This window comes from Canis lupus, chromosome 1 (genome assembly GCF_011100685.1).
Source record: "Canis lupus familiaris isolate Mischka breed German Shepherd chromosome 1, alternate assembly UU_Cfam_GSD_1.0, whole genome shotgun sequence".
Lineage (NCBI taxonomy): Eukaryota > Metazoa > Chordata > Mammalia > Carnivora > Canidae > Canis > Canis lupus.
Window position 1 is genome coordinate 74,622,506 of NC_049222.1, and position 7,516 is coordinate 74,630,021.

General features: G+C 51.5%; 1 long non-coding RNA gene across 1 annotated transcript; it reads right to left on the reverse strand.

Moving 5' to 3' along the window:
- Positions 1-3: 3 nt before the first annotated feature.
- Positions 4-7,110, reverse strand: LOC119867103. Its single transcript, XR_005353149.1, has 3 exons — positions 6,987-7,110; positions 5,094-5,336; positions 4-1,328 (listed from the first exon to the last, which is right to left on the reverse strand). It is a non-coding gene; the product is annotated as an uncharacterized LOC119867103 (long non-coding RNA).
- Between the last annotated feature and the right edge of the window lie 406 nt (positions 7,111-7,516).

Genomic DNA, 7,516 nt, shown 5'->3' on the forward strand with positions numbered 1-7,516 from the left:
CTTTTCTGGTTTTTCTGAAGGCTTGGGAAGGCTGCTTTTATAGATGGGAAGGGAAAAGTACATTTTGTCTGATTGACTTAACCTAAAATAAATTTTGCTTCACTTTCTTTAAAGGATTTCCATTTTTATTGGGAAGAGAGTTTATTCCATAGCTTCATTATCACTTTAACTGGCGAGCCAAGAAATAAGTTTTAGAAATAAGCCCACAATGATCTGTTTTCCAGATTCAATGTTATTTAGAGGAATACAATCTTTTTTATAATACAGAACAAGAATAAGATGACCTAGACACCCCGACTTTGGATCTGTACTCCTGTCTCATCAACTTGTTGGCAGAATTTTTATGGAGACTTTTTTTTATTCGTTGTTGATTGAATAAGCTAAGCAAGCTTATTTAATTGTCCTCAAAGTTGTGCAGTTCTAAGGGTGTGAGTGCAGCTGGGAAACTGAGTAACAGCCTCTGTGGCCTTTCTGACAAGGCACAGCCTTGCCTGCTTATAGCAGACATCCATCCATCCATTTTGGGTAAGTCTTAGGGTGTGTATACCAAACCCAAAAGCACAAGTGCCCTGAGCAAGGAAGAGGGCTCTAGGATCCTCCATGGCTAGTTAATGTGATCCTCACTGTGTCTTTACAGGTAAACCCATCAAACTTAAAAACCTTTCAGTAAGACCAAAGCATGCCAATCTGTCTTATACTTAGAGTTAACCAAATGATGACTTTTTGCTTTGATGACAGTCAAGGCTGGCATTACGGAGTGCCTGCTAAGCCATAGATACTGATTGGTGTGCCTTATTTAATACCTATTTAATCCTCACAATGAATGGGTGATGGCTGTTATTACCCCCATTTTACAGATGTGGAAACTAATTTTTTAAAGATCCACAGCCAATAAATATTGAAAAACCAGTTGATTCCTACTCAAGTGAGAAGGTGGCAACTGAAAACCACCACTAGGGGTTTTACAGCTGTCATCCCAGATCCACAGTATCTGACTAGGCAGCACATTTCATGGCCGATGTGGTTCAAGAAAGGCTTATGGACATGGGCCTGCCATTTTGCTTTTTACCCCCAAGGAGCAGGTGCAGTGGACCCACTTAAGTCCAAGCTCAGGATGCTTGCAGACTCCGGAACTGGAGCCAGATGGCCTCTGTTCCATCACACTTCATTTCTCAAGAGTAGCTCTGTACATGGTGGTGTCCCCATCACGTGCCTCCCTGTAGGAATTCAGATAGTTGGTCCACTGCCATACAGCCCAGTCGCCCAGTTATGGCCACCATAAACCTTTGTTGTTAGAAGAGAAAACAGAAGCAGGACTGTCCTGTTGTCTTGAATGGAAAAAAGAGAACATGGTTGAGACCCAGAGAAAAAAATAACAATTATGTACATGATTCTACAATAAATATCTCCCATGCGACTTGTTTATACATCTAGAGGATCAATAAAGTGAGAAACCGCGATTCACAAGGTTGGGTTGTGAGTATTCCCTCTTGGGGGAAGAGCCACACTTTATTTACAGCCTGCCCTTCCCCGTGAGGCCCCTGCCTGGGGTGCGCTAAGCAGGTAGTGCAGGGGCCGAGTGGCCCTGTATGAGACCAGCCGTGGACCCTAGACCTGTTTCCTACGCACACACCCTCGGTGGGGAGCCTGGGGTGGAGGGAATGTTGAAATAACTTCTAGGCCCACAAGGGAACAGTCCCTGCCCAGGGTGCCACGTCAGCACATGAAGCTTAGATCATCCTCTTTCCCTGTCAGTGCTCTGCTTGACCAGAAATGTGGTATATCTGGGCAGCCACGCCACCAACGCCAAGCCAGCCCTGGGCTCTGTACCTACTAACCTATTCCCTCTCACCCTAAACAAATTTGACGTGTGGCTCCTGCCAATCACATATTTGCTGGGTTGAGGTTTTTTTCTTCCCTCTTCTTTATTTTTTGTCCTATAAGAGCTTTCTGCCTTCAGCCTTATTTTTGCAGTTCACCAAAGGGAGACTGTCCACTTCACCAAGTGTTTATCACCTAAATTGCCTTCTTGAGTCCCACACAGGTGGGAAGGTTCAGAGGGCTCGTAGGGAGAATCAGTGGGTGAATCGGTGGCAGGGACAGGAGCCAGCCCCACGCCCACACAACTGACGTGTTTGCACCGTATACTAATGCCAACTTGTATGGGAACAATGAAACGTTTTTATAGGACTAGAGAGGTGGAGAGCTGTTTCAAAAATTATGTCATTTTATAGGTCCACTCAGGAAGGAAGACGACAGGTGAAAACTAGATATGATAAGACTGCACTTTCCTGGTGCATTAATAATTAAATGGTGCCCACCATGAGTCAGAGCTACCTGCCTTGGCACCGACAAGGGCAGGATGAACCCCCAGAGGTGAAAACCCACCGTGGGTCTTTAGAATGGTTGTTTTCATTTTTGACCTCTGCCTTACCAGCACCACCCACATGTTCTCCTGCACTCCCCAGTAGGCTTATTTTAGGGTCCCAGCTGGAGAGCGCTGGAATCTCAGCATGGATTCTTTCAAATTACCTGATTGTGTTCAAAGGGACAGAGGATGTCCTTTCATAGTTCAACCTTTCTAATTTGCAATTGGTTTACAGGAGGTAAAAGATTTAATGTTCATTTAATTAATGCACCGAATATTATGGTCACAGCTTGTGATGTTCTACAGACCCAAAGTGATAGCAGCAACCAATTGGCTGAAGGGAAGTAGTTCACCTCAGGAGTTTGGTCTGCTGGATTCCCATGAGATAATGGTACACATTTTTAAGGGAGGGAGGGAAGGAAAGCAAAAGGTATTCCATAGTCTTCGTATGTTACTTAAAACTGCCTCCTCACTTGGGGTCAAAAACATTTCTAGACTTCTTGGAAACTGGGGACACTGTAGTCCATGAACCACTAGAAGGCCAAACCCCAAGATCCTCGCACCTAATTCAGCCTTTGCATCTCTGTCAGGCTTGTGTCCCTAGTTTATTGTCTTAATTGATGAAACTGATTCCAGAGTCCCCGGGAGAAGGAGTGTCTTCCTGCATCAGGTTCTCACTGGGAGGGGTAAAGAGCCTGGTGTGGGCTTGGGGGGTCACTCATATTGTGAAAGTGGAACCTGAAGTAAATGAACTGTGGACAGGATAGCCTTTGATGGGTTGGCTTTTCTAATTTGAAATTAGTTTGCAGTGGGTGGAGGATTTAATGTCTGTTTAATTAATCCACCATAGATTAATTACTGTCACAGCTTGTGAGGTTAGAGAGACCCAGACTTGTGGGGTGTCAGGCACAGAGCCCGGCACAAAATAACAGCTCAGGAAATAAGCTAGCTCTGTGGGTGGTGGCCCATTTGACTCCATTTCATTTACTCTACTTCGCATTTCAGAATTTTTTCGTCTCAGCCCTCGTGGGTTATCCAGTCCCACTCTTCTTTAGATGAAGAAACTCATCCAGGAAAGGCTGTGACTTGTCTGAGGCCACCCAGCTTTCTGACTCTCTGTTTCTTGAACCCCCCCCCCACCACCAATCTTTTTTGATGTGTATGTGCTGCTGGCACAGGCTTTTAGGCTGAGCAGAGCCGACTCTAATTTCAGACTTGTTTCATATTCTGTTGACAATTACATCGCCCATCTTGCCATTTATAGCTTTGACTTTATAGCTTTGGGAAGCACCTTAAAATATTATTGCAAATGCTCTACCCATCCAAATGTGCACGCTCCATGACTAATAATGAGGCTCTTAAGTGGCGGCATAGGAGAGCCGCAAGATGATAGCTCATGTGAAATGAGGAATCTGAGCAAATGGGATTTGGTAATGGACTTTTCAGGGACACCAGTTTAATGACCATTGGTCCGCGGTTACGTTGGCATGTTCTGTATTTTGAAAGGCACAAAATGTCAGGCCATTGCCCAAATACTGGTTGAGATTTTGATTATTTTGCAGAATTGTAGCAAAGTATCTCAGGACTGACGTTTTTTCCCCTTCTTTAAAGCTTTCTATTTGATGTTTCTGTCCTTTGTTTACGAGTGGTACTTACTAGTGTTTGTAGATCTAGCAAAAAAAACCCACAAATTTTTCTCTCCTGTTGCTCAGTGGTTTAATTGCTCTGTTCTTGGAGTAGTAGTAGCTGCCCTTGGATTTGAGAGCATTCATTCACTCATTCATTCATCAGACTTTTTGCAAGTACTGTTATGCACAGCGGCAGAGGGGGGATGAAAGGAACGCAAAAGAGATTAGATATGGTCCTCACCCCAGGGAGCACAGTCTCAGCACAGTCTCAGGGAGGAGAAAGGCCTGATTTCAATAAACAGCAATGATGCAAGGCAGAACATGAGGCCAGGTCAAGGGACAGCATGCCGAGGTCACAAGGGACTGAGTCATCCCCAGGTGCCCCTCTGGGAAAGGGGTCATGATGTGAGTCCCAGCTGGACCTCAAGGAATGCTGGGAATTATGAGAAGTGGTGATGGGAATTGGCAGCAGGGGCAGGTGGAGAGCAGTGGCAGGGCAGGCATTCCAGAGATGAAAGAGGGTGGAGAGGTTGGTTGGCAGGTGAGGACAGGTGAGCAGGGGTCTGGCGTTGGAAGCTCTGCTATGGAATCTGTGCCCGCAGGTCAGTGGGAAGCTACAGATGGATCTTGAGCAAGGAAGCAAGGGGGGTAGCTTTAAATTTTAGAAAGATAAGAAATGATCAGAAGGATATAACCCCCTGATTTTACCTTTCCATCCAACAACCAATCCAGTTGGGTTTCTTAGGTTTGCCTGTCAACTCCCTTCTTTGGGGATGATTTGTCTCTGACCCCTCCCGCCCCCCCAGCTCCCTCTGGCCATGGCTCCGCTCTGGAGCAAGCCCTCAAGAGCCCTCAGAGATGCGCCCCAGCCTCCCTCTGAGCCAGGCCTGCTGCACCTGCTCCTGTTGCCCAGAAGGAACCTGGACAATGATAATCACACTGGAGTCACTCGTGTTCTTCGAGTTTCATGAGCTCAAGCAAACGGGGGATCTTGAGATTTCAACTAAGGACTCCAGGCTAGATCAGTGTCAGCACAGAGTGCAGTGCCCGAAGGCGAGCGGGTCTTACAGAAATTGCCAAATAATTCTCCTTCCTACCTGAGCTGCAAGCAAGTTCCTGATGAATGACTTTGCCGAGCCAGTCCCTAAGGGGGGCCAACTCTGGGAAGGGGACAGAACTGAATCGGGGGGAGCCAGCTGGTCTGCTCAGTGTGCCTTGGTCAAACCTTCAGCAAACAGTACATTTCCTTGAAATTCAGCTTCTTTGTCTATAACGTCAAAGCACTGAGAGATCCTAAGGTTCCTTCGGCTCTGTGACTCGATGATTCGGCCCAGCTTCATCTGTTAAAACATGTTAGATCAGTTTCTCTGGTTTTCGTTACCCTACAACGGAAAGCATTTTAAGCAATCACATTAACTCAATTCACGGGGCTTACGGGACACTTCCTACCAGCCTACCAGCTGCCCCCAGCCTCTGGGGCAGGTGGGGTCACTGCACACATTTGCACCCTCTGCCTCCCACCCCAGGTGACCCAGTGGCTTCCCAGGCTTCCCTGAGCCACTGACATTGGTCTCCTGGGATTGCTTTGGTCTCTGGCACAAAACCGGAGGTGAGCCGAGGACTCAAACATGCTTGTGCAGCTCAGCGGGTCTTTCACTGTTGGGTGATCCACCAGAGGAATGGTGCCCTGGGCGAGCCTGGGCGGGGAGCAGAGGGCCCCCCGGAGCCCAGAGGGCTGCCTGGAGCAGAGACGGAGCTGGGCCTGGGCAGGGGAGCGGAGGAGGGGGAAGGGGGGTGGTGCTCGCTGTCACAGGCCCCGGGTTTGGGGGTGATGTGTCCTGCCGCACTGCTGAGGGCACAGCCGCCTAGAGGCACCCTGGTGGAGGACTGGGTGCCCCCTTACCCTGTGGGGCTGAGCACTAAGTGCAGGAACGGGAGTCGAGCGTTGTAAGCAGTACAGCCACTTGTTACTGTTACCAGAGTCCTACACTGAAGGAGAAGCCCTCTTAGGGGGACCGGGAGGGAGATGCTGGGCTGACATCTGTGGGTTGGCCTGGCAGGACGGCTGGGGTCTCCCGCTCCTTTTGGATGAGGGGGAAGACAGAGGGGGGAGGGGGGAGGGGGGGAGGGGGAGGGAGGAGGAGTCAATCAGGTTCAGGGGCGTGTATCCATCCGTCCCAGGCTCCGCTGGCCCGGAAAATCCGGGAGGGGAATCTAGGAGGCAGGCGGCCTCCTCTGTGTCCCGCCAGGAGGACAGCTGGGGACTTGGTCCCTGCCGGCCCACGGGGCACCCGGGGAGCCCTTGCTGAGGCTTCGGGAGAGCGCGCGAAGGCCCCGCAGGTGCCGAGGAGGAGGGGGGCGGGGAAGGGCCGCGAGCCCCCGGCCCACGTGCCCCGCGGCCTGGGCCGAGCCCGGGGCGGCCCTCCCGGGTGGTGCTTCCGAGGGCGCGCGTGGGGCAGTGGCGGCCCTTCCTCGAGCCCCGGGGCTCCTCGCGCTCCCCGCGCCGGGCCCTGCTCCCCGGCCCCGGCGGCGCCCCAGGTCCTCTTGCGCCTTCTCGGTGCTCGGCCTTGGCGCACACGTGGGGCTCGGCCCGGCCAGGCGTGGGGGCGGCCCGCGGACAGCAGGGCCTCAGCTCCGGGGTCTGGGGCGGCGCTCACCCCGAGACCCAAGGCCGCCGGCTTCGCGCTGAGCGCACCCGCGCCGCTAGGAGGCCTGCTTCCTCCGCTTAGGGCCGCCTCGGCCTTTTTCCCCCCGAGAACAATTACTGTCTTTAGAAATAATTTCCTTATTAATCATGTTATTTGAATAAATGTGCCATTTTAACGTATTTTTTTCCTCATCTGAAGGTTTCCTATTAAGGAGTGTGTGTGTGAGTGTGTGTGTGAGAGTGTGTGAGTGTGTGTGTGAGTGAGTGAGTGTGAGTGTGTGCGAGTGTGTGCTGACGGAGGAAGTTGAGCGAGAAGCGAGCAGCTGGGGTCCAAAGTACTCACCCCTCAGCTCGGGCGGAGGCAGAGAAGCTCCACTTGTCTTGCACGTTGGAGATTCTCTCTTTAAAGAAAAAAAGATTTTATTTATTTATTCATTCATTCCCGAGAGACACACAGGGAGAGGCAGAGACCCAGGCAGAGGGAGGAGCAGGCTGGGTGCGGGGAGCCGGGTGCGGGCCTCGATCCGGGACCCCGGGGTCACGCCCCCAGCCAGGGGCAGACGCTCCACCGCTGAGCCAGCGGCGTCCCACACGTCGGAGATTCTTTGCAAGATTTTGCTTGTTTTTTCCTGAAACCAGGTGGCACCCGCTGGTTGCTGGGGGCCCGCGGGAGGCGCAGCGCCGCCGGGCAGTGCCCTGCCCTGCTCTGCTCTGCGCCGCGTTGGTCCCCGACTTTCCTCGGGGCGGCGCCTGCACCGCGGAGCTCCCCTCGAGGCTGGGACACCCCGACACCGGCGAGGCCGACCCCGTGCACTTCCCGCGTGTCCGGCCGTTGCACACATGCGCAGACACTTCAGCCGTGAGGCGTCTCCA